The following is a 26,240-nucleotide window of genomic DNA, read 5'->3' on the forward strand; positions in this document are numbered from 1 at the left end:
ACATGACAACAGGAACCCACACCATGAATCGAATAAAATAATGAGATAAAAACTGTAAATTTGTGGTAAGATCTACAACGTTTTGTTTCCCTAAAATCTTTCCGATTTTCAGACCAACTAAGAAAATAAGCCAAGCACTTCGTTCCGTTAAGGATAAAAGTCCTCCTCTGTCTGCAAATGGTGTTTACAAGATTCCGTGTATACGTGGTATTGTCTACATTGGAACTACAAAGAGAAGTGTGAATACACGGTTTAAGGAACATAAAAGTCTTTGCCGACTAGGGAAAACAGACAAGACAGCCGTGACGGAACATACTCTCCAGTCGGGTGATCACGTAGTGAAATTTTCGGAAATTGAAGTTTTATGTACTATGACGAACTTTTATCCACGGCTATATAGAAATATATAAGCATGGGGATAATTTTAACAGAAAAGAAGAAGCCATGAAACTCAGTGATGTATGGACAGTGGCGCTACAGAATCGATGAGAAGTTTTTATCTTTGACGTACTATGATCGATAGTCAACAAATTTTTATCTTTGACAAAGTTTATCTCTACTACCTCTGCCCATTTTCCACGGTACTTAGGCCGTTCTTCGAGGTCCGACTCGTCAGTCGGCAAGACTCGGCACAACCAGGAGCACATGCGAAGATGTCCAACGTAGCTTTGGACGAAACGTCAGGGATAGAAGAGTTCCATGGACCATGACTATACAGCTCGGAAGAATTCTCGCCAGCCTAAAGTAACTTACTCTGTGGACAACACACACACCGAAGCCAGAAGAAGGATTCGAACCTCCGACGGGGAGATCCGCGTGGAACGTGACAAGACGCCCCAGACCACGCGGTTGCACCGCGCGGTTAATGAGCTATATATAACGTGGCTAGTACAATGGTGCAAACGCCACGTTTCTGGCACATTATAATTAAGGATGCATCGAAATATGTTAGTCAGAAAATTCGCGACTGGAGTGGGGAGCAAGCAGAAAATCGAAAAAGGACCTGTGTCGCTTGGTCTGATACCGTAGGAAAAGAGCCCATTCTGAGACGCAGGCTAAAGTAAAGGCTAGCCTTTCAGCCCTTTGTTGCAAATCGCGTTCGTCAGTGGCCCAAGCATGTGAAATAATGATACGTCGCCCCTTATCGGTAGCTAATCACGCGGTGCACTGCGTCAGGGGCCGCCGTGCGTGCAGGCGGTACCTGTCCCTCCTGTGGTCGGCGGCCGACACAAAGCGCCTTCACTTGGAGTGTGTGCTTGAGGCAGCGGCTGCGGACGACCGCAATCATCCAGCCCTATCACGCGATATCGCCGGCGCCCGGCGGTGCTATTAGCCGACACACATGTCCGCCGCATTAGCCTAATGGTGCCGCAAATCACGCACAAACCGCGCGCTTGCCGACCGCGCCAGTAATTAGATTAGTTCGACAGCAGAATAGTCCTCGGGACGTCTCTGGCACCGACTGATTCTCGTTGATAAACTGCCGTGGACCTCACTGCGGACGAAACCCTCTGTCCGTCCCTTAGATTTACGGAAGTCATTTCGCATGAAACATTTGTATCATTATTCGAAAATCGAAATTTCTCTACGCGACTTAGCACGAAAACGTAAGTTTCCAATCAACAGATGTTCAATAGTGAAATCACAGTTGTTGACATAAATGTGGTTTTTCTAAACAAATATTTTCGAATTTTAATGCACCATGATTATGTAAATTAACCTATACATTGTATTGCAGTACGTGCATCCATACCCTTGTATTCTTAATATGACGTACTCTGTCTATATCCAGAAAGGCCCGTATAGGACCTGCAACACGCGGTCGTGCATTCTCCTTCTGAAATGTAGGGTTTCGCTAGGATCGAATGAAGGGTATAGCCACGGCTCGTAGCACATCTGAAATGTAACGTCCACTGTTCAAAGTGCCGTCAGTGCGAACAAGAGGTGACCGAGACGTGTAACCAATGGCACCCCATACCATCACGCCGGGTGATACGCCAATATGGCGATGACGAATACACGCTTCCAATGTGTGTTCACCGCGATGTCGCCAAACACGGATGCGATCAACATGATGCTGTTTACAGAACCTGGATTCATCCGAAACCATGACGTTTTGCCATTCGTGCACCCAGGTTTGTCGTTGAGTACACCATCGCAGGCGCTCCTGTCTGTGATGCAGTGTCAAGGGTAACCGCAGCCGCGGTCTCCGAGCTGATAGTCCCTGTTGCTGCAAACGTCGTTGAAATGTTCGTGCAGATGGTTGTTGTCTTGCAAACGTCCCCATCTGTTAACTCAAGGATCGAGACCTGGCTGCACGATCCGTTACAGCCATGCGGATAAATGCCTGTCATCTCGACTGATAGCTATACGAGGCCGTTGGGATCCAGCACGGCGTTCCGAATTACCCTCCTGAACCCACCGATTCCATATTCTGCTAACAGTCATTGGATCTCGACCAACGCGAGCAGCAATGTCGCGGTTCGATAAACCGCAATTGCGATAGGTTACAATACGACCTTTATTAAAGTCGGAAACGTGATGGTACGCATTTCTCCTCCTTACTCGAGGCATCACAACATCGTTTCACCAGGCAACGCCGGTCAACAGCTGTTTGTGTATGAGAAATAGGTTGTAAACTTTCCTCATGTCGGCACGTTGTAGGTATCGCCACCGGCGCCAACCTTGTGTGAATGCTCTGAAAAGCTAATCATTTACATATCACAGCATCTTCTTCCTGTCGGTTAAATTTCGCATCTGTAGCACGTCATCTTCGTGGTGTAGCAATTTTAATGGCCAGTGGTGTATTTTTATTATTTTCATTTCTTGACAATCGCATTATACAATGCACGTCTTTGCTTTTACTGTTTGCTCTATACCAGGTCTATCTTAACTAATACCATGAATAGGTAAGGTGGTTTTAGTGCTATTAGAAGCGGGTGGCGTTTGCAGAGTAACGGGTGGGTTGCAGCCATGTTGTTAGATGTGATTTCTTTGTTGGTTCCTCCATTCTCTGTATTGGTTCCCGTGAAGGTGACTCTCTGACTCATTATGTGCACTCAGGCTTCTTGCTGCGCTTCTCGCGGCAGTCTTTTGACCGATCTTACTGTGCGTCCATGACGTACGGCGGTCTGGGCACTGGTAAGCTACTTTTGAGGTTCGCAAATTGGCACTTAACGGCTTTTATGCATTCATTTCCACTTCTTAAGCCCATGCCACATGGCTATCCGTTCGTAGTTGGTTCATAGGTTACACTACGGTGGCAACGTGTGCTGATTTGTTGTTACACTCATGTTTTTTTCAGTTTCGTGCCATTTACAATGTGTCGTAGTGGTTGACTCTGTGAACTTTTTCATGCTTCCCCCGCGCGGGATCTCGCAAGCTACGTGATAAATTTGCTTCATCCTATAAAAGGTTTCACGAACGGATGTTTCAGCTGCTGAGAATTCTTCTGGGTTGTATGGCAGTGCCGGAAGAATTCTCTGCAGCTGAAATTTGCTTCAGTTTTATATGACTGGTACGACTTTCTCGTACGCAGTCAAGGTATGACCTGATGGCCACCGAGAGAAGCGTCGCAGTGCTTAGGACACAGGAGTCGCATTCGGGAAGACGACGGTTCCAAACCGTGTCCGGCCTTCCTGATTTAGGTTTTCCGTGATTTCCCTAAATCGCTTCAGGGAAATTCCGGAGTGGTTCCTTGGAAACAGCACGACCGACTTTCTTCCTCATCCTTCCCTAATACGATGGGCCCGATGACCTCGCTATTTGGTCCCCTCTCCCCCCCCCCCCCAACCAACCAACCAACTAACCTGATGACCATATTTTCGAGGGTCCTTTTAATGTTAATTAACGAAGAATCCTTCTTAGTTTTCGTTGTTTTTCGTAGCGCCTGAAGATGGGATTTACATTCAGAAACGAAGGATGTGCCTACGATTTTATCCAAATAAAGGATTTGTCGCGTACAAATGGAGCAGATTTATTCATGATCAAAAATTTTAGCAGCAGTTGTGGATGTCCTGCAAAGTGTACAATACCGTTCTGTGACGGAATTTCTTCCGTTGATTAGTTTTTCTTCTATCATTTACGTCATCTGTGTTACTGAATACGCAAACTTATAAAATATTGCACATTTATATATCCTACAGTGTAAATACTATGCCCACAGATATCTGAATGTAAAGTCAGAGGAACTGGGAAAGGACACAAATGAGTGTGAGTAGCGAAAACGGTGATAATTACTGATTGTTAATCGACCGTAACTGTTTCAAAAATATGTAAAGGTTTTACAAATACCGCTACAAGTCACCAAATTTCACCACTACTTAAACTACTCAATTAGCAATAAGTGTTAGTCGTCATTATCAGACTGAGTGACAGTGCAAAAAACACGTGTCACAAATGCCCACATATATTAGAGTCCCTTTATATAGCCTTGGTATGTGCTGTGATCATACTGAGGACAGAGAGAAGAATAATCTAATAAGGGGAGACGTCACTTTTTTCCTTAGCCTATAGTTCACATGATTTTTTTAATAGTCACTCACTTCGTTCTTTTGACATGGCAAACTTCATGATGCGTTGAGGTACATCTGCTTCAATAGCTATTTTAATCTTGTTAGTCTTTGTTCACAAAATTCTAAAAGTATCTTGAAACACAATATTATCAACACATCCATTGTGCAGAAAACAAAATTGTGTTTAAAACGTAGCTTATTTTGGTTTGACTAACGGTGTGTAGATCCTGGTGTTGTCAGTTACTTTCAGTGTCTTGTGCACCTCTTGCTATCGTATCACTGAGGTTCGTTGGCGAAATACATAACAAAAAGTGTCACGCTGAAAATTTTATTATAATAATAAGGGTGCGAAAATTTCATTTTATGAACTACAAAGATACTACTGGGACCTAGATTCTATATGAAATTAAAGTCATGTATTTTCTATTTTAAAAGCAGTGAATTGAAATTCTCGAAGAAATTTCAGTTCTTCAATTTTGAAAGTTGAAAAACGAGACCCTAAAGGAAACGACAAAGTTACAGTTATTTTACAGAATCTGTTCACCTCGTGATGTCGTTTGGTTTAAATGAACATTTCTGTGGTAAGTTTCAGAACCTAAACTAAATAGAACTGTATTATTACATTGTTACCGGACAAAGGTACATGATGTGTCGCGAACTGCCTTCCGACATCTATGTATCTTCTATCAGGAAACAGAACAGTTCTTGTATTTTATCATTGTCATAAAGCAATGATTTTTGTTGTTAGTGTGGTGTTCAGTCAGAAGGCTGGTTTGATGCAGCTTTCGATGTTACTCTACGCTCTGCAGGCCTCCTCATCTCCGAAAAACTTCAGCAACCTACATCTTTTTGCATCTACTTACTATATTCGTCTCTTAGTCTCCCTCTACCAATGTTACCATCCGCACATCTCTCCAACATTAAATTGCTGATCTCTTGATGTCTCAGGGTATGTCCAATTAACCGAGCTCTTCTTTTAGTCACATCACGCCACAATTTTTTTTCTCCCCAGTTTTGTTCATTGCCTGCTCATTGGTTAACCCTCTAGTGATCAGCTTTGTTCTGTATCATCACACTTCGAAAGCTTCTATTGTCTTCTTGTCTGAACTGTTAGCGACTATGTTTCACTCCCATACTACACTCCAGCCAAATACTTTAAGGAGAGACCGCCTAACACTTACATCTATATCCGATGTTAGCAAATTAGTCTTCTTTAGAAACGATTTTCTTTCTGTTACCTGTTTACATTTTATATGCACTCTATTTCGGTCATCTTCAGTAAATTTTCTGCCCGAATAACAAAACTCATCTACTAATTTTTAGTGTCTGGCTTCCGTCTAATAGCCTCAGCATCGCCTGATATAATTCTACTTCATTCCGTTAAACCTGTTTTGCTGCTGTTAATTTTCATATTGTAACCTATTTTCAAGACACTTTTCGTCCCATTCAACTGCTCTTCCAGGTCCTCTGTTGTGTCTGACACAATTACAATATCATCATCAAAGCTCAAAGTTTTTGTTTCTTTTCTCTCAAGTGTAATTCCTTTATGTGGTTTTTTTTTCTTTTTTTTGTGCTTCCTCAGTGTGCAGAGTGAATAACATCGGCGATCAGTTACAAGCCTGTCTCACTTTCTTCTCAATCATTGCATCTCTTTTATGTCCCTCAACTCTTTTAGGGTTGTTTGGTTTCCGAACGTTAAAACTTTTCACTCCTTGTATTTTAGCCGTTACAAGGGAGAAACTTTACAAAACATATAAGAATAAATTTTTTTAAATTGTTTTCTTTGTAGCTATCGATTGATTAACCTCTTAAGGACTTCCTTCAGTATGTATATTGCACTGAAAATACAAAAATATGTAACTTCTATTTATTTAACTGTAAATGTCTGCCATACTCCTAGTGCTTAACTGACGATTTCGTTAACAGTAAAAATAGTATCGCAAAAATCAACCATTTTGTTGCTTTAATGACATGGCGTGCTCCTTGGTGATGTGGGCAGCAGTAACAGGAAAGCAGATAGGGGCACGGCTTGAAATGTGCAGAAGCTATGTTGATGGCCACGAACGTAAATTTGTCGTGGCGCTAAATAGTGAGTCGAAGAGTTATAAAAGTGACGTGGCTTTCACTTGCTCGATGTTAAGGCGTAACTGAAGTCATCAAGCCATGGATGCATTAATTTCCGAATATATGACGCTTTGAAGTTGTGTGAGCCATGGCTGCCGCTAGAGCAATGACTCCGGGAAGCAGCATGCTGATTGGCTCATATTAAATTATCTGATTCGTAAATAAGCCTTGTGTTATCATCGTGCACCACATTTCCCACGACGCAGCCATGACAAACATTTTGTTTAATAGCCGTTACATGTGGAGTATCAGTCATAGTGGTCAAATTGCGAATATTAAATTAACTTGCACATTATAATTAATTATTACTCGTGAATTGACTTAAAACTGAACATTCCATCATTAACATCTCATCATTGCCTTGTAACTTTGTTACTAATAATAGCTTGTGTCAAATTTACGATCTTCAGAATCATAATTACATTTTCATGAATTGGGTATTTAAAAATACGGTGTTAACCTTGCAGTTCATTTAAACAGCTTAAAATCTAAGGTACACGCACTTCTCGCCTTTGCATTTCCCTTTGCTGCCTCAAATTTTGTTGACAGTAAGTCAGCAATCCTAGGAAAAATTTTCAAGTATTTCTTACGTAAAAATTTTAAAGATGGCTGCCAGAGAGTGGCATTAGCATCATTATTGCTTGTTTTCATCATGAATTATTAATTACAAACATTGTTAACAGAATTTCATATTAAATTCCCTGTAAATTTCAGAATTAATCAAAATTAAATTTGTTCCGTCAGAGACTAGCGTCAGTGAGAACCCAGCCGTAAAATTTATTTCAGAGGGGTTAAATTAGGCGAGTCACAAACCTCTCCTTTCCTGTGCCTGTAATAAGAAGCTGTTCACCCGGAGGATGTAATTATGGTATCAGAACGATACCGAAAGTGCGCAGTACTACATTTAAGGCATTGTCTTTTGTAATAGTGGGTGAAATACACTCCTGGAAATTGAAATAAGAACACCGTGAACTCATTGTCCCAGGAAGGGGAAACTTTATTGACACATTCCTGGGGTCAGATACATCACATGATCACACTGACAGAACCACAGGCACATAGACACAGGCAACAGAGCATGCACAATGTCGCCACTAGTACAGTGTATATCCACCTTTCGCAGCAATGCAGGCTGCTATTCTCCCATGGAGACGATCGTAGAGATGCTGGATGTAGTCCTGTGGAACGGCTTGCCATGCCATTTCCACCTGGCGCCTCAGTTAGACCAGCGTTCGTGCTGGACGTGCAGACCGCGTGAGACGACGCTTCATCCAGTCCCAAACAGCTCAATGGAGGACAGATCCGGAGATCTTGCTGGCCAGGGTAGTTGACTTACACCTTCTAGAGCACGTTGGGTGGCACGGGATACATGCGGACGTGCATTGTCCTGTTGGAACAGCAAGTTCCCTTGCCGGTCTAGGAATGGTAGAACGATGGGTTCGATGACGGTTTGGATGTACCGTGCACTATTCAGTGTCCCCTCGACGATCACCAGTGGTGTACGGCCAGTGTAGGAGATCGCCCCCTCACCATGATGCCGGGTGTTGGCCCTGTGTTCCTCGGTCGTATGCAGTCCTGATTGTGGCGCTCACCTGCACGGCGCCAAACACGCATACGACCATCATTGGCACCAAGGCAGAAGCGACTCTCATCGCTGAAGACGACACGTCTCCATTCGTCCCTCCATTCACGCCTGTCGCGACACCACTGGAGGCGGGCTGCTCGATGTTGGGGCGTGAGCGGAAGACGGCCTAATGGTGTGCGGGACCGTAGCCCAGCTTCATGGAGACGGTTGCGAATGGTCCTCGCCGATACCCCAGGACCAACAGTGTCCCTAATTTGCTGGAAGTGGCGGTGCGGTCCCCTACGGCACTGCGTAGGATCCTACGGTCTTGTCGTGCATCCGTGCGTCGCTGCGGTCCGGTCCCAGGTCGACGGGCACGTGCACCTTCCGCCGACCACTGGCGACAACATCGATGTACTGTGGAGACCTCACGCCCCACGTGTTGAGCAATTCGGCGGTACGTCCACCCGGCCTCCCGCATGCCCACTATACGCCCTCGCTCAAAGTCCGTCAACTGCACATACGGTTCACGTCCACGCTGTCGCGGCATGCTACCAGTGTTAAAGACTGCGATGGAGCTCCGTATGCCACGGCAAACTGGCTGACACTGACGGCGGCGGTGCACAAATGCTGCGCAGCTAGCGCCATTCGACGGCCAACACCGCGGTTCCTGGTGTGTCCGCCGTGCCGTGCGTGTGATCATTGCTTGTACAGCCCTCTCGCAGTGTCCGGAGCAAGTATGGTGGGTCTGACACACCGGTGTCAATGTGTTCTTTTTTCCATTTCCAGGAGTGTATAATATCGAACCCCTAGATCTAATAGTTACTTACGAATTAATAGTTTAATGCCTTCTTTGTTCAACAACAATCCAAGTTGAGCCCACACGACTCAGATTAGTAAATACTGTTCAAATAACGAACTGAGGGACTTTATGTCTGCTGGAAACTTCCGCGTGCGTAATCGTTACTACGTACACGATGCGGATTACCGGATTACTCAGTATAATTTGATGACACCTGACACTTTCAAATGCTATTAACTCATCCAAGAAACGATAATAAGACTAACTAATCATTAAATATCAGTTATGTAATCTGTAAAATAAAAATGGAAATGTTTGCTTGACCAAAATCGTATATCTCGTGAAATTCTTCACCGACTGTTTTGAAATTTTGATACAACGTTGCGGTCTAATACGTGCGTGTTTTTATGTCCTTCTTTTTTAATATAGACAGCACTAAATAAATAAATATGTAATATATAAAGGGAAATATTATCATCAACAGTCTCAAAATTTCTTGATCGATTTATTTTTAAATTTTTGCACAATACTCTACTCAACATTTGGCTATATATATATAGCTTTTGCAAACAGCAACGTTGTTTTTATGGCTTACTGACTTAAGAGTAGAATACTAGCAGAAAAAGATAAATATAGCTACAAGGAATGTAACTGCGAAGAAGCCATGGGTAACACAGGAAGTACTTCTGTTGGTCGATGAAAGAAGGAGTACAAAAATGTTAGAGAAATTCAGGAACACAGAAATACAAGTCGGTTTCGAAAGAAATAAACAGGAAGTGCAAAGAAGCATGAAAAATGTGAAGATACCGAAAAAGAACTGCTTGTCGGAAAGACTGAGTTACCCTATAGAAAAGACAAAACGAACTTCGGTGAAATAAAAAAGCAGGGGTGGTGACATTAAGACTGCAAGGGGAATATCGCCATTAAATGCAAAGGAGAGAGCAGATAGGTGGACACAGTACAATGAAGGAGCCTATGAAGGGTTCAAATGGTTCAAATGGCTCTAAGGACTATGGGACTTAACATCTGAGGTCATCAGTCCCCTAGACTTAGAATTACTTAAACCTAACTAACTTAAGGACAGCATACGCATTAATACCCGATGAAGGATTCGAACCTGCAACCGTAGCAGCAGCGCGGTTCCGGACAGCCACAGCGGCCGGCTCTGTGAAGGGAAAGGTGGTAGAAGAAGGAACAAGAGTCGATGCAGAGTAGACAGGAGGATCCGGTATTAGAATCAAAATTTGGTACAACGTTGGCAGACTTAAGGAAAAATAAGGCAGAGAATATAGATAACATTCCATCAGAATTTGTAAAATGCTTGGTGGAAGTAGCAACACTACGAGTATTCACACTGGTGGGTTGAATATATGAGTCTGACGATATACCATCCGGAAAAGTATCATCCACAGATGATTCCAAAGGCTGCAAGAACTGACAGTTACGAGAATTTTCGTATAGTCAGCTGAACAGCTCATGCATCCAAATTGATCACAAGAATAACATACGGAAGAATTGAAAAGACAATTGAGTGTCTGTTAGATGACGATCGGTTTGGCTTCAGAAATGATAAGGCACCAGAGAACCAGATATGACGTTGCTGTTGATAATGGAAGCAAGACTAAGGAAAAATCAAGATGCTTTAGTAGGATTTGTCGACCAGGAAAAAGTGTTCGACAGTGTAAAATGGTACATAGTGCTCAAAATTCTAAGAAAAATAGGGGTAAGTTATAGAGAGAGACGGGTAATATACAAAATGTACAAGAGCAAAGGGTGGAAGACCAAGAACGGAGTGTACGAATTAAAGAGGGAGGAAGAATCTTTTGTCCCACTGTTCAATCTATACACTGAAGAAGCAATGAAGGAAATTAGAGAAAGGTTCCCAAATGGAATTAAAATTAAAAATGGAAAGATATCAGTGATGACATTACTGTCCTCAGTGGTTATGAAGAAGTATTAATAGATCTGCTGAATGGAATGAACAGTTTGATGAGTACAGAATATTCCGAGAGAGTAAATCGAAGAAAGATGAAAGTAATGAGAAGTAGCAGAAATGTGAACAGCTAGAAACTTAACATCTGGATTGATGGTCACGTATAGCTACACTACTGATGACAAACCGCTGGAGACACTATTGCCGTAAGATATGTAAGAGTATCTTTGCAGAGCGACCTTAAGTGGGATGAGGAAAGCACATTCCAGACTCAGATTCATAGGAAGAATCTTAAGGAAACATATTTTAATATACACTACCAACAAATAATGCTCAATATCAGGGAGGGGGGAGGAGATGGAGTGAGAGTGGGAGGAAATTGAGATGGAAAACGCAAACGAGGAATTGACAGAGAGAGGGGGCAGGAGGAGATGGAGAAAGAGGAGGAAGGAGAATATGGACAGAGTGTGGGAGGATTAAGTGATGGACAGAGGGGAGAGAGAGAGAGAGAGGCAGAAGGATATGATGAGATATGGGGGAGAAGATGATGAACAGAGAGAGCTGAGATGAGGTGATGGACGGAGAGACGGGAAGAAGATGAAGATGGACAAATAGAGGGTGAGGAGGAGATGGACAGTCAGGGGAGTGAAGGAGACCCTATTCTCGTACCTATCAGAAACGTGTGCTTTCTCTTTTATTTTTTTTTTCTGTTTAACTAGACAGCTACAGCAACGCGTGGCGAGTAGCAGCTAGTGACTTATAGGTAAGAAACTTGAAATGATTCTACTCAATTTGCCGTCACGTAAAAGAGCAAACTGAATTTACGTAAAATCGTTAGGTTTCCGTCACACCATTCTGCCTTCAGAATTTCAAACACTCTGTGTTGCAGTTGACATTGTTAAATGCTTTTTCGAAATCTACAAAACCTATAAACGAATGTTTGACTTTCCTTAAATTTCCTTCTGAGATACATCGTAAGGTCAGTGCTGCCTCACATGTTCCTACTTATCTCCGGAATCCTAACTGATCTTCCCTAAAATCGGCTTCTACCAGTTTTTCCGTTCTTCTGTAAATAACTGGTGTTAGCGTGTTCTAAACGTGATTTGTTACTGGTATTTTGATACTATTCACACCTGTTAGTACCTACTACCTTTGGATATGAAATCATTACATTCTACTTGAAGTCTGAGGATATTTCTCCTGTCCCATACATCTTGCATGGGAGGTCGAATATTTCACATCTACATCTCCATCTACATCCACACTCCGCAAGCCACTCAACGGTGTGTGGCGGAGGGCACTTTACGTGCCACTGTCATTACCTCCCTTTCCTGTTCCAGTCGCGTATGGATTTCTGTACTCTGTTACATTCTTCTAACAGAATGATATCTACTATTTCATCTTCAACTGTGACTTTACTGTATCTGCAATATTGCCTTCCAGTACATTTACTTCGTGCAGCACTCCCATGTATTCCTGAACTCTTGATGTTCGTGCAGTTGCTTTTCTTCTCACCAAATGTCTCTTAAATTGTTTTAATGACAGTATTTATACATACCCTAGTTACGCTATGTGATCAAAAGTATCCGGACGCCCCAAAAAACATACGTTTTTCATATTAGTTGCATTGTGTCGCCAATCACTGCCAGATACTCTATATCAGCGACCTCAGTAGTCATTAGATATCGTGAGAGAGCAGAATGGGGCGATCCGTGGAACATCGAATGTGGTCAGATGATTGGGTGTCACTTGTGTCATACGCCTATTACCGAGATTTCCACAGTCCTAAACATCCCTAGGTCCACTGTTTCCGATGTGATAGTGAAGTGGAAACGGGAAGGGACACGCACAGCACAAGAGCTTACAGACTGACCTCGTCTATTGACTGACAGAGACCACCCACAGTTGAAGAGGGTCGTAATGAGTAATAGGCAAACATCTGTCCAGACCATAACACATAAATTCCAACCTGCATCAGGATCCACTGCAAGTACTACGACAGTACGCGGGAGGTGATTTCATGGACAAGCGGCTGCTGATAAGCCACACATCACGCCGGTAAATGCCAAACGACGCATCACTTGGTGTAAGGAGCGTTAACAGTGGACGACTGAACAGTGGAAAAACGTTGTGTGGAGTGACGAATCATGATACACAGTGTGGTGATCCGACGGCAGGTTGTAGGTATGGCGAATACCCGGTGAACGTCATCTGCCAGCGTGTGTAGTGCCAACAGTAAAATTCGAAGGCGGTGGTGGCGTATGTAGTGCTAACAGTAAAATTGGAAGGCGGTGGTGTTGTGGAGGAGGCTTGTGTCCCTGGTTCTTTTGCGTGGCACTATCACAGCTCAGGCACCCTCTTGCTTACCACCGTTGAAGAGCAATTCGTGGAAGGCGATTCCATCTTTCAACACGATCGAGCACCTGTTCATAATGCACAGCCGTGGTGGAGTGGTTACAGGACAATAACATCCCTGTAATGTACTGGCCTGCACAGAGTCTTGACCTGAATCCTGTAGACACCTTTGGGATGTTTTGGAACGCAGACTGCGTGCCATGCCTCACGCGACCGATATCGATACCTCTCCGCAGTGTAGCACTCCGTGAAGAATGGGCTGCCAATCCCCAAGAAACCTTCCAGCACCTGATAGAACGTATGCCTGCGAGAGTGAAGTCTGTCATCAAGGTTAAGGCTGGGCCAACACCACATTTAATTCCAGCGTTACCGATGGAGAGCGCCACGAACATGTCATTTTCAGCCAGGTGTCCGGATACTTTCGATCACATAATGTATGTATGCTCTGTATCCTTAAATTGGCCCTCTAATCATTCCTGTTTCGTCATTTTTCATATCATGCCAATATCGTTTATAGACAATTGTATTCCCTTCCACCTGCTTCATTTTTAGATTTTATCCATTCATCAATTAAATAAATTCTATACGTCCGGTGATATCCAAGGTTTTCGACTAGGCCTTATATTCTTACCTATTTGTCCTCTGCAACCTTCACAGTTTCATCTCTCAAAGTTCTTAATTCGTCGTCTGATGCATTCCTTTCCTCTACTTCAGTCAAGTGTTGCTTAATGCTCCTTCTGCAGTACTCAACAACCACTTGTTCTTTCATCTAATCCAGGTCCCATCTTCTTAATTTCCTATCTTTCTTCAATTTTTTTTGTTTCATCTTAAGTTCATAAACAGTAGATCCTTGTCGAGTGTACTTTGAACCTACAAATGACTTACAGTTTAAAATATGGTCCGACAATCTCTCTCTCTTGTAGATCTGAAAGCGTCCGATATCTACAGATGTCTTCCAAGTATACAACCGTCTTAGTTACAATGAAGTTACATTCTGGGCGTACATCTACTAGGAGGCTCTAGCCCCCATGGCTGTTACGTTTTTCTCCTCCTCAACTATCTATTCTTTTATCTCATCACACATTTTTTCAGTATCTTTATTATGTGCAGAACGAGTTCGTGAATAAACCTTCACTGATCCGATGGCTATTGGCTTCGTGTCTATCTTGGTTACGATAATGTGTTCTTAATGCTGTTCGTAGTAGACTACCTGCACTGCAAGTTTTTATTCACTGTTAGACCTACTATTTCATTAACCACATTTAATTTTTTATTTATAACCCCATACTCACTTCATCAAAAGTCCTGCTCCTCTGCGACTGAACTTCACTAATCCCCCCTATATCTAGCTACAACCTTTCCAAGTCTCATTCTAAATTTTCTGAACGAGCTGGCTGATTAATTGATCTAACATTCCATGCTCCGGTCGGTAGATTACTTGCTTTATTTTTCCTGACGACTACATCCTCCTCAATAGTCCATGCCCGAAGATCCGAAGGTGGGACGTTTTTACCTCCGGAATATTTTAACCATACAGTAGAGCCGCATGCAGTCGTGAAAGATAATAACTGTAGTTTCCCTTTACTTTCAGCCGTTCGCTGTACCATGCTGCAGGGCCATGTTGCATGATGTTACAAGACCAGGTCAACCACTCATTATCACAAAGAAAATCAAGCTCAGGCCATGGAACACACTGACGGTGTCAGTCTAGTACACACTCCAGTGCGTAACATTTTCCCCAGCGATCGATGACTTGGCAGAGACATTAGTTGCAGAACGCATATTAACTCGTCAGCAAACGCTCTATGTAGCAAAATCATCACCTCTTCGTCTTTTTTGAAAAGCGTGCCGCTCAATAATTTTCTCATCCGCGGAAAGAAGAAGAAATCACTAGGTGCTGTGTTGAGGGAAAACGAAAGGCAAGACCAAATTTGATACCCGAAAACAATAGTACGTGCTTTGTACAGAATGAGCCAAGAAGTTATTGTGGAACAAGAACAGCCCCTCTGACATCTTCCCTTAAAGTTTCCTTCATATTGGGACCTATCCGTAAACTCGACGGGAAATTTGGTCAGTATACTCTTTTGACTGTTTTCCCTTACGAACAGAATGACATTCCAAATAATCACTCACCATCTTGCCCGATGATGATTGAGTACTCGCCTTTGTCGGCGTTGACCAATCCACCCTGTTCCCATTCTTTATTCTACTACTATGTATCGGGTCATAGTGATACACTCAAGTCCTCAGTGATAGGACCCCTAAAGAAGACATCCTATTCAATCTGACACAGCTAAAACATTTCTGCTGTTAAGACTCACAGGAATTATGGTCATAATCACTCACCATCTTGCCCGATGATGACTGAGTACTCGCCTTTGTTGGCGTTGACGAATCAACCCTGTTCCCATTCTTTATTCCACTACTATGTATCGGGTCATAGTGATACACTCAAGTCCTCAGTGATAGGACCCCTAAAGAAGTCATCTTATTCAATCTGACACGGCTAAAACATTTCTGCTGTTAAGACACACAGGAATTATGGTCATTGACTGCAAGTGGGCGTAGATGTAATGCGGATTATAGGCAAGGGGCACAACATTAGCTGTGTGTGGATTAGTAGAGAATTTTGGTCTAAATGGAGGAATGCTGAAGTAATCTCTGCAGTTGCCATTACCACCGTGTCCGGATTACTAAGTGGAGGGCGCATCTGACTAGTAAGCAGGAGTCCCCCGTTCGAATCGCATCCGTTTCTGTTGTTGCTCAGTTGGGCGTGTGCTTTGAATGGGTGTAAGTACCTGGGAACCGGGTTCGCGATGACCTCTACCAGGTTCAAAATTTCTCGATAGATATTTAAAACTGATTTATTACTGATTTTCACTGTTTCCACTATTGCCTCGGTTGAGATACACCTCCCATTGAGAGTCAGAGCCGCCTCTAATGTTTTCTGGTTCCTTACTGAGACGCGATCTACCACTTCGTTCTTCGTCTTACGTAACTACACTTGCACAACCTACCCACTGAGTCACATGGTTGTGCATTCTTCCAGCATTGTTCATCGAAGATTGTGCCAACATTGTTCCACTCCATTCATTTTTTTTTTTGTGTACCAACAGATATATCTGCGAATTATGTACTTTTTCCTGATTCTCGTAGTTGTAAATAGCGTTCTTTTGGCAGTGACTTTTTTTTATTTTCTTGTGTTTCACGAATTTAATGATAAAAAAATCGCGTTTAGACTCTTAAGTTGGTTAATCTTGTAAGACGTATAGGGTGTAATTGACTTGGATTTCATATATACGTCGTCGGTAGCACCAATTTTCATCACTTCGAAGCTGAAAACTTAAACGACTGCGCGAAGTTATTTGTTCATTGATGTGCATGACATCATATTTTAGATGACACTAACATACACATTTTTATTCTTTACGAAGTTCATTTGTGGAGTACGATAACCAGTTTATCTACTACAAACGTTACTAGCGTCCATAGCCATATCAGAACGCACGATATTTAGTAGTCGCTGTTGAGTGGTGAATTTCTACTGTGGCACAAAAACACTGTTCAGGTTCACAAAAAAACGACGTAGTTCACAGCGAGAATGGTCTATTAGTAATTCGTCACATATTATTACACTGCGATGGTTCATGTAAGTCACTCCGTAATTAGATACATCGTGTCCAACAGTCAGTGGTTCAATGACAAAAACATTCCACAGTATTCGTTGCACACAATACATTTCAGTCGATATGTTCATTAATTAGAGATGCTATAATCGCTCTGAAGTGAGTTACCTGAGTTTTGCACTTGTCGGTTGGCTTATTTTTGCCTGAAGAACGTTCATAATTGCCTCATGGGTCAACAACGAGAGCACACCAGACATTGGCGTTACTCGTGTACGTTCGAACAGAAGACTGCCAATTTTCAGTATCGTCCGATTGCTATTGTAGCGGCATAAGAATAAACTGTTATTTTGAGAACTACACTCCTGGAAATTGAAATAAGAACACCGTGAATTCATTGTCCCAGGGAGGGGAAACTTTATTGACACATTCCTGGGGTCAGATACATCACATGATCACACTGACAGAACCACAGGCACATAGACACAGGCAACAGAGCATGCACAATGTCGGCACTAGTACAGTGTATATCCACCTTTCGCAGCAATGCAGGCTGCTATTCTCCCATGGAGACGATCGTAGAGATGCTGGATGTAGTCCTGTGGAACGGCTTGCCATGCCATTTCCACCTGGCGCCTCAGTTGGACCAGCGTTCGTGCTGGACGTGCAGACCGCGTGAGACGACGCTTCATCCAGTCCCAAACATGCTCAATGGGGGACAGATCCGGAGATCTTGCTGGCCAGGGTAGTTGACTTACACCTTCTAGAGCACGTTGGGTGGCACGGGATACATGCGGACGTGCATTGTCCTGTTGGAACAGCAAGTTCCCTTGCCGGTCTAGGAATGGTAGAACGATGGGTTCGATGACGGTTTGCATGTACCGTGCACTATTCAGTGTCCCCTCGACGATCACTAGTGGTGTACGGCCAGTGTAGGAGATCGCTCCCCACACCATGATGCAGGGTGTTGGCCCTGTGTCCCTCGGTCGTATGCAGTCCTGATTGTGGCGCTCACCTGCACGGCGCCAAACACGCATACGACCATCATTGGCACCAAGGCAGAAGCGACTCTCATCGCTGAAGACGACACATCTCCATTCGTCCCTCCATTCACGCCTGTCGCGACACCACTGGAGGCGGGCTGCACGATGTTGGGGCGTGAGCGGAAGACGGCCTAACGGTGTGCGGGACCGTAGCCCAGCTTCATGGAGACGGTTGCGAATGGTCCTCGCCGATACCCCAGGAGCAACAGTGTCCCTAATTTACTGGGAAGTGGCGGTGCGGTCCCCTACGGCACTGCGTAGGATCCTACGGTCTTGGCGTGCATCCGTGCGTCGCTGCGGTCCGGTCCCAGGTCGACGGGCACGTGCACCTTCCGCCGACCACTGGCGACAACATCGCTGTACTGTGGAGACCTCACGCCCCACGTGTTGAGCAATTCGGCGGTACGTCCACCCGGCCTCCCGCATGCCCACTATACGCCCTCGCTCAAAGTCCGTCAACTGCACATACGGTTCACGTCCACGCTGTCGCGGCATGCTACGAGTGTTGAAGACTGCGATGGAGCTCCGTATGCCACGGCAAACTGGCTGACACTGACGGCGGTGGTGCACAAATGCTGCGCAGCTAGCGCCATTCGACGGCCAACACCGCGGTTCCTGGTGTGTCCGCTGTGCCGTGCGTGTGATCATTGCTTGTACAGCCCTCTCGCAGTGTCCGGAGCAAGTATGGTGGTTCTGACACACCGGTGTCAATGTGTTCTTTTTTCCATTTCCAGGAGTGTATATTATGCATTGAAAACCAGCGAGGTTGGATTTTACAGCTTTAATTGATCTACAGGAAGTAACGTGGTTTTGGCCTAACTTATAGAAAAGGTTGCCGGTCAGAAATTCGAAAACTATACGGACACCATTTTTCTTACATGTATAAGCACCATATTGCACATTATAGGAAATTATATGAAATTACGAATTAGTGAGTTAATCAATCAATACTGTATGTTATACTCTACAGAAAAATTAAGGTAACAAAGGTATGTTGTCAAAGTTCGTAACCTAACAGCGAAAATGACGAAATCTGCATTGGAAAATTGCAGTGTCCTGACACTTCGACTTTACTTATTCTCTAAAGCAAGTAATCTTAGGTAATTTAAAACAGGTAATAGGAAATTCGGAATGCGTAACTAACAGTTGGTGTGCATCATTATATTGAATTATGTTCATTAGCACGTAGAGTCCTATACGTGTCAAACGATGCTGCTAACTATCCTCCATCTCCTCCTCACCCTCTCTTTGTCCATCTTCATCTTCTTCCCGTCTCTCCGTCCATCACCTCATCTCAGCTCTCTCTGTTCATCATCTTCTCCCCCATATCTCACCATATCCTTGTGCCTCTCTCTCTCTCCCTCCCCTCTATCCATCACTTAATCCTCCCACACTCTGTCCATATTCTCCTTCCTCCTCTTTCTCCATCTCCTCCTGCCCCCTCTCTCTGTCAATTCCTCGTTTGCGTTTTCCATCTCCATTTCCTCCCACTCTCACTCCATCTCCTCCCCCCTCCCTGATATTGAGCATTATTTGTTGGTAGTGTATATTACAATATGTTTACTTAAGATTCTTCCTATGAATCTGAGTCTGGAATGTGCTTTCCTCATCCCACTTAAGGTCGCTCTGCAAAGATACTCTTACATATCTTACGGCAATAGTGTCTCCAGCGGTTTGTCATCAGTAGTGTAGCTATACGTGACCATCAATCCAGATGTTAAGTTTCTAGCTGTTCACATTTCTGCTACTTCTCATTACTTTCATCTTTCTTCGATTTACCCTCACGGAATATTATGTACTCATCAAACTGTTCATTCCATTCAGCAGATCCGGTAATACTTCTTCATAACCACTGAGGACAGTAATGTCATCACTGATATCTTTCCATTTTTAATTTTAATTCCACTTGGGAACCTTTCTCTAATTTCCTTCATTGCTTCTTCAGTGTATACATTGAACAGTGGGACCAAAGATTTTTCCTCTCTCTTTAATTCGTACACTCCGTTCTTGGTCTTCCACCCTGTGCTCTTGTACATCTTGTATATTACCCGTCTCTCTCTATAACTTACCCTTATTTTTCTTAGAATTTTGAGCACCATGTACCATTTTACACTGTCGAACACTTTTTCCTGGTCGGCAAATCCTATTAAAGCATCTTGATTTTTCTTTAGTCTTGCTTCCATTATCAACAGCAACGTCATATCTGGTTCTCTGGTGCCTTATCATTTCTGAAGCCAAACCGATCGTCATCTAACAGACACTCAATTGTCTTTTCAATTCTTCCGTATGTTATTCTTGTGATCAATTTGGATGCATGAGCTGTTCAGCTGACTATACGAAAATTCTCGTAACTGTCAGTTCTTGCAGCCTTTGGAATCATCTGTGGATGATACTTTTCCGGATGGTATATCGTCAGACTCATATATTCAACCCACCAGTGTGAATACTCGTAGTGTTGCTACTTCCACCAAGCATTTTACAAATTCTGATGGAATGTTATCTATATTCTCTGCCTTATTTTTCCTTAAGTCTGCCAACGTTGTACCAAATTTTGATTCTAATACCGGATCCTCCTGTCTACTCTGCATCGACTCTTGTTCCTTCTTCTACCACCTTTCCCTTCACAGAGCCGGCCGCTGTGGCTGTCCGGAACCGCGCTGCTGCTACGGTTGCAGGTTCGAATCCTTCATCGGGTATTAATGCGTATGCTGTCCTTAAGTTAGTTAGGTTTAAGTAATTCTAAGTCTAGGGGACTGATGACCTCAGATGTTAAGTCCCATAGTCCTTAGAGCCATTTGAACCATTTGAACCCTTCATAGGCTCCTTCATTGTACTGTGTCCACCTATCTGCTCTCTCCTTTGCATTTAATGGCGATATTCCCCTTGCAGTCTTAATGTCACCACCCCTGCTTTTTTATTTCACCGAAGTTCGTTTTGTCTTTTCTATAGGGTAACTCAGTCTTTCCGACAAGCAGTTCTTTTTCGGTATCTTCACATTTTTCATGCTTCTTTGCACTTCCTGTTTATTTCTTTCGAAACCGACTTGTATTTCAATGTTCCTGAATTTCCCTGAACATTTTTGTACTCCTTCTTTCATCGACCAACAGAAGTACTTCCTGTGTTACCCATGGCTTCTTCGCAGTTACATTCCTTGTAGCTATATTTATCTTTTTCTGCTAGTATTCTACTCTTAAGTCAGTAAGCCATAAAAACAACGTTGCTGTTTGCAAAAGCTATATATATGTTCAGTAGAGTATTGTGCAAAAATTTAAAAATAAATCGATCAAGAAATTTTGAGACTGTTGATGATAATATTTCCCTTTATATATTACATATTTATTTATTTAATGCTGTCTATATTAAAAAAGAAGGACATAAAAACACGCACGTATTGGACCGCAACGTTGTATCAAAATTCCAAAACAGTCGGTGAAGAATTTCACGAGATATACGAATTTGGTCAAGCAAACATTTCCATTTTTATTTTACACATTACATGACAGATCTTTAATGATTAGTTAGTCTTATTATCGTTTCTTGGATGAGTTAATAGCATTTGAAAGTGTCAGGTGTCATCAAATTATACTGAGTTATGTAAGCCGGTAATCCGCATCGTGTACGTAGTAACTTTTACGCACGCGGAAGTTTCCAGCAGACATAAAGTCCCTCAGTTCGTTATTTGAACTGTATTTACTAATCTGAGTCGTGTGGGCCCAACTTGGATTGTTGTTGAACAAAGAAGGCATTAAGCTATTAATTCGGAAGTAACTATTAGATCTAGGGGTTTGATATTATATTTCACCCACTATTACAAAAGACAATGCTTTAAATGTAGTACTGTGTACTTTCGGTATCGTTTTGACACCATAATTACATCCTCCAGGTGAACAGCTTCTTATTACAGGCACAGGAAAGGAGAGGTTTGTGACTCGCCTTATTTAACCCCTCTGAAATAAATTTCACGGCTGGGTTCTCATTGACGCTAGTCTCTGACGGAACAAATTTAATTTTGATTAATTCTGAAATTTACAGGGAATTTAATATGAAATTCTGTTAACAGTGTTTGTAATTAATAATTTATGATGAAAACAAGCAATAATTATTCTAATGCCACTCTCTGGCAGCCATCTTTAAAACTTTTACGTAAGAAATAATTGAAAATTTTTCCTAGGATTGCTGACTTACTGTCAACAAAATTTGAGGCAGGAAAGGGAAATGCAAAGGCGAGAAGTGCGTGTACCTTAGATTTTAAGCTGTTTAAATGAACTGCAAGGTTTACACCGTATTTTTAAATTCCCAATTCATGAAAATGTAATTATGATTCTGAAGATCGTAATTTTGACACAAGCTATTATTAGTAACAAAGTTACAAGGCAATGATGAGATGTTAATGATGGAATGTTCAGTTTTAAGTCAATTCACGAGTAATAATGTCTTATAATGTGCAAGTTAATTTAATATTCGCAGTTTGACCACTATGACTGATACTCCACATGTAACGGCTATTAAACAAAATGTTTGTCTTGCCTCGTCATGGCTGCGTCGTCGGAAATGTGGTGCATGATGATATCACAAGGCTTATTTACGAATCAGATAATTTAGTATGAGCTAATCAGCATGATGCTTCCCAGAGTCATTGCTCCAGCGGCAGCCATGGCTCAACAACTTCAAAGCGTCATATATTCGGAAATTAATGCATCCATGACTTGATGACTTCAGTTACGCCTTAACATCGAGCAAGTGAAAGCCACGTCACTTTTATAACTCTTCGACTCACTATTTAGCGCCACGACAAATTTACGTTCGTGGCCATCGACATAGCTTCTGCACATTTCAAGATGTGTGTACCATTAAGAGGTTAATTAATCGATAGCTACAAAGAAAACAATTTTAAAAAATTTATTCTTATATGTTTGGTAAAGTCACTCCCTTAAAATGGAAATGAAGTCCCATGCTTCTTTACAGAGCGTAGGGGAACGATGCGGGAGACCCTCACCGCCTTACTAGGCAAGGTGCTAATGGAGGTGGTTTGCCGTTGCTTTCCTCCGACCGTAATGGGGATGAATGATGATGATGAAGACGACACAACAACACCCAGTTATCGCGAGGCAGGAAAAATCCCTGACCCCGCCGGGAATCGAACCCGGGACCCCAGCTTGGGAAGCGAGAATGCTACCGCGAGACCACGAGGGGCGGGTTACTCCCTTGTAACGGATAAAATACAATGAGCGAAAAGTTTTAACGTTCGGAAACCAAACAACCTTATATAAGCTACTCGACCGAATAGTAGCGGCTTCGCTGAAGAATACCATCTTACTACCGGGAGAGCGGTGTGCTGACCCCTCGCCCCTCCTATCCGCATTCTCAGCCGAGGATGACATGGCGGCCGGATGGTCCCGGTAGGCCACTCGTGGCCTGAAGACGAAGTGCAGATTAGTGGTCAGCCTCCTGTTAAGGTGCAGTAACTTTCAGATAAAACAAAAAAAATTATTATATTATATGTTATGTTAGCCCGCCCGGTTGGCCGTGCGGTCTAACGCACGGCTTTCCGGGCGGGAAGGAGCGCCTGGTCCCCGGCACGAATCCGCCCGGCGGATTTGTGTCGAGTTCCGGTGAACCGGCCAGTCTGTGGATGGTTTTTAGGCGGTTTTTCATCTGCCTCACCGAATGTGGGCTGGTACCACTTATTCTGCCTCAGTTACATTATGTCGGCGATTGCTGCGCAAACAAGTTGTCCACGTACGCGTACACCACCATTACTCCAGCACGAAAACATAGGGATTAAACTCATCTGGTATGAGACGTTCCTGGGGGGGTCCACCGGGGGTTGAACCACACAACAACCCTGGGTTCGGTGTGGGGCGGCGGCCGGGTGAAGCGGACTGCGGTAGCCGTCGTGGGGTTGTGAGGGTGGGGGGGGGGGGGGTGGAGAGGGGAGGACGGAGCCTCTCCGTCGTTTCTAGGTCCCCGGTTAACATACAATGCAATAGAATATGTTATGTTATAAACTAGTTACAAATCACATTTAACCCTAAAATACCAAAGGCAGGAGAGGTGGTACTTTATGCCAACCTTTTGAAATTACTGAAATTTATTCCGGTAGTTCATATTTGGAAGTATTAAGGACATTCAGTATTTTAGTCTCCGAATTTTACATGTACATCAACAGACTCAGAGCACGCTGCGGGCCGGCCGAAGTGGCCGCGCGGTTCTGGCGCTGCAGTCTGGAACTGCGAGACCGCTGCGGTAGCAGGTTGGAATCCTGCCTCGGGCATGGATGTGTGTGATGTCCTTAGGTTAGTTAGGTTTAACTAGTTCTAAGTTCTAGGGGCTAATGTCCTCAGCAGTTGAGTCCCATAGTGCTCAGAGCCATTTGAACCATTGAAGCACGCTGCTTTGTTTTTTGTTTTTCTTTAATCGGACTTTTGTAATGTCCACAAAGTGCAACACCATCTAAACCTTCCACGCTAGTTGAGGCCATAGAAGCACAGCGTTTTCCGAATGTATTTCTGACCAAATTCGATTCTGGCAGCTGGATTCCGAACTTTTTGTTAATCATGCGTTTTGAGTTTTGGTGGTGGTATTTCCATAAAAACTTTTATCCTCTTACACAGATTTCTTTACACCTAACCGAGACGTCCAATACCAATTTTCATTAGCTGAGTTTTAAATATGTTTTAATACAACGAAATATTTTCTTAAAAGTTTTTATCCCCTGTATCACACCATTAGGGGTTGAATTTCTGAAAAAAATGAAACACCAATTCTTTATACATGTTATTTTCAATGCTGTAGCTCTTAAAAATATTTCAGTTGTTCTTTAATAATGTTTTCTTTTTATATAAAAAAAATCATCCGCTATTTTCACCCTGAGTGGTTGATTTTGTAGAAATATTTGTATACGTATTATTTTTGCTGCTGGCTCAGAAACATAATACCATTTTTCGTATTCTGACTTCAAAATAGCCTTAATAGCGACATATTTTCAAAAATACAATAGCATAAGATTAACACCATGTCAAAATTTTTATTTCTATCTTTAGCGGTTTGGGTTGGGCGATGATGAATCAGTAAGGACATTGCCTCTTATATATACAGAGGTCTCTGCTTGTTGTGACCAAGAGTGAACAACAATTAAAGAATTTTCAATTTTTTTTTTTCGTGGCGTTCGTAAGGTAACCCCTCCTGCCTTCCGGGTAACACACGTTACTGTAAGAGCTGTGGTAATACTAAGGTTCGTGTTTTTTACACGTTCGCACATTCAGGGTGTCCCAGGTTACGGAAAATACGTTGGTATTTTTACTCTTTCAAACATACAAAGTGTCCCTGGAGGAATGACCAATATTCATCAGTATTTAGGGATACGATAGGAGCGATGATTTCAAACAAAATATTCGTGTGGACATTTGCCCTATTCCGAATGCTTTCCAAGACAGAACGAATTTAATGTACTTTGTTAATTATTTTCTGTACTATTCAACCAGGTTTTCACATATACAACAGTTTGTAAATATTACATCATGCGTTTTAGAAAATATCAACTGAAAAATACGTATTTTGAACGTATCTACCTCCGAGCATTGTCGTACACGTCACGTTACAACTATTGCACAGTTCACCCATAAATAATGGAATGCCCCACCCTCAACATCAGTGCATTTGTGGACTCTTGGGAGAATATATTGTGTTGCTTGTCTGAGGGCCTCGGCACATTCCCTAATGACGACAGCAGAATCCATGATGCGACCAAGCAGTTCATCTCGCGTATTCACCTTTCATTGCGACACATCAGGCTTCCCCAAATCCCATAAAAAAAAGTGATGTCGTAATGTCTGGTGGCCAATAAATTGTACCACAAGGACCAATCCAGAGGTTAGGCTAAGCAGTTGAGATGTTTCCTCACGCTTATGCAAAAATGTGGAGGGGCTGTGTCACCTGGGAGTACTTCGCAGTCTGCGTGACAAAGGACCGTCCGCAAGGTCTTCAACAAACGAGTTTTTCAAAAGTGGAAACAATTCTATCCCATCATTCATCCTTCTAAACTTACTGAACCAATAAACATGTTACCGATCTTGCCCCACCTTACATTGATAGGAAAACGAACTGGGGAACTGGTTTCTACTCTGGTAGTGGGTTTTCCTGCGCCAACTATGATTGCTACGTGTGTTGTAGATTCCATCCCGTGTACGCGTGGCTTCATCAGTGAATAGTATTAATAAAGCAAATGACGATTGTCATTTAGCTAGTGACAACATGTCACCATTGTGATGATTATGACCACG

This window comes from Schistocerca cancellata, chromosome 1 (genome assembly GCF_023864275.1).
Source record: "Schistocerca cancellata isolate TAMUIC-IGC-003103 chromosome 1, iqSchCanc2.1, whole genome shotgun sequence".
Lineage (NCBI taxonomy): Eukaryota > Metazoa > Arthropoda > Insecta > Orthoptera > Acrididae > Schistocerca > Schistocerca cancellata.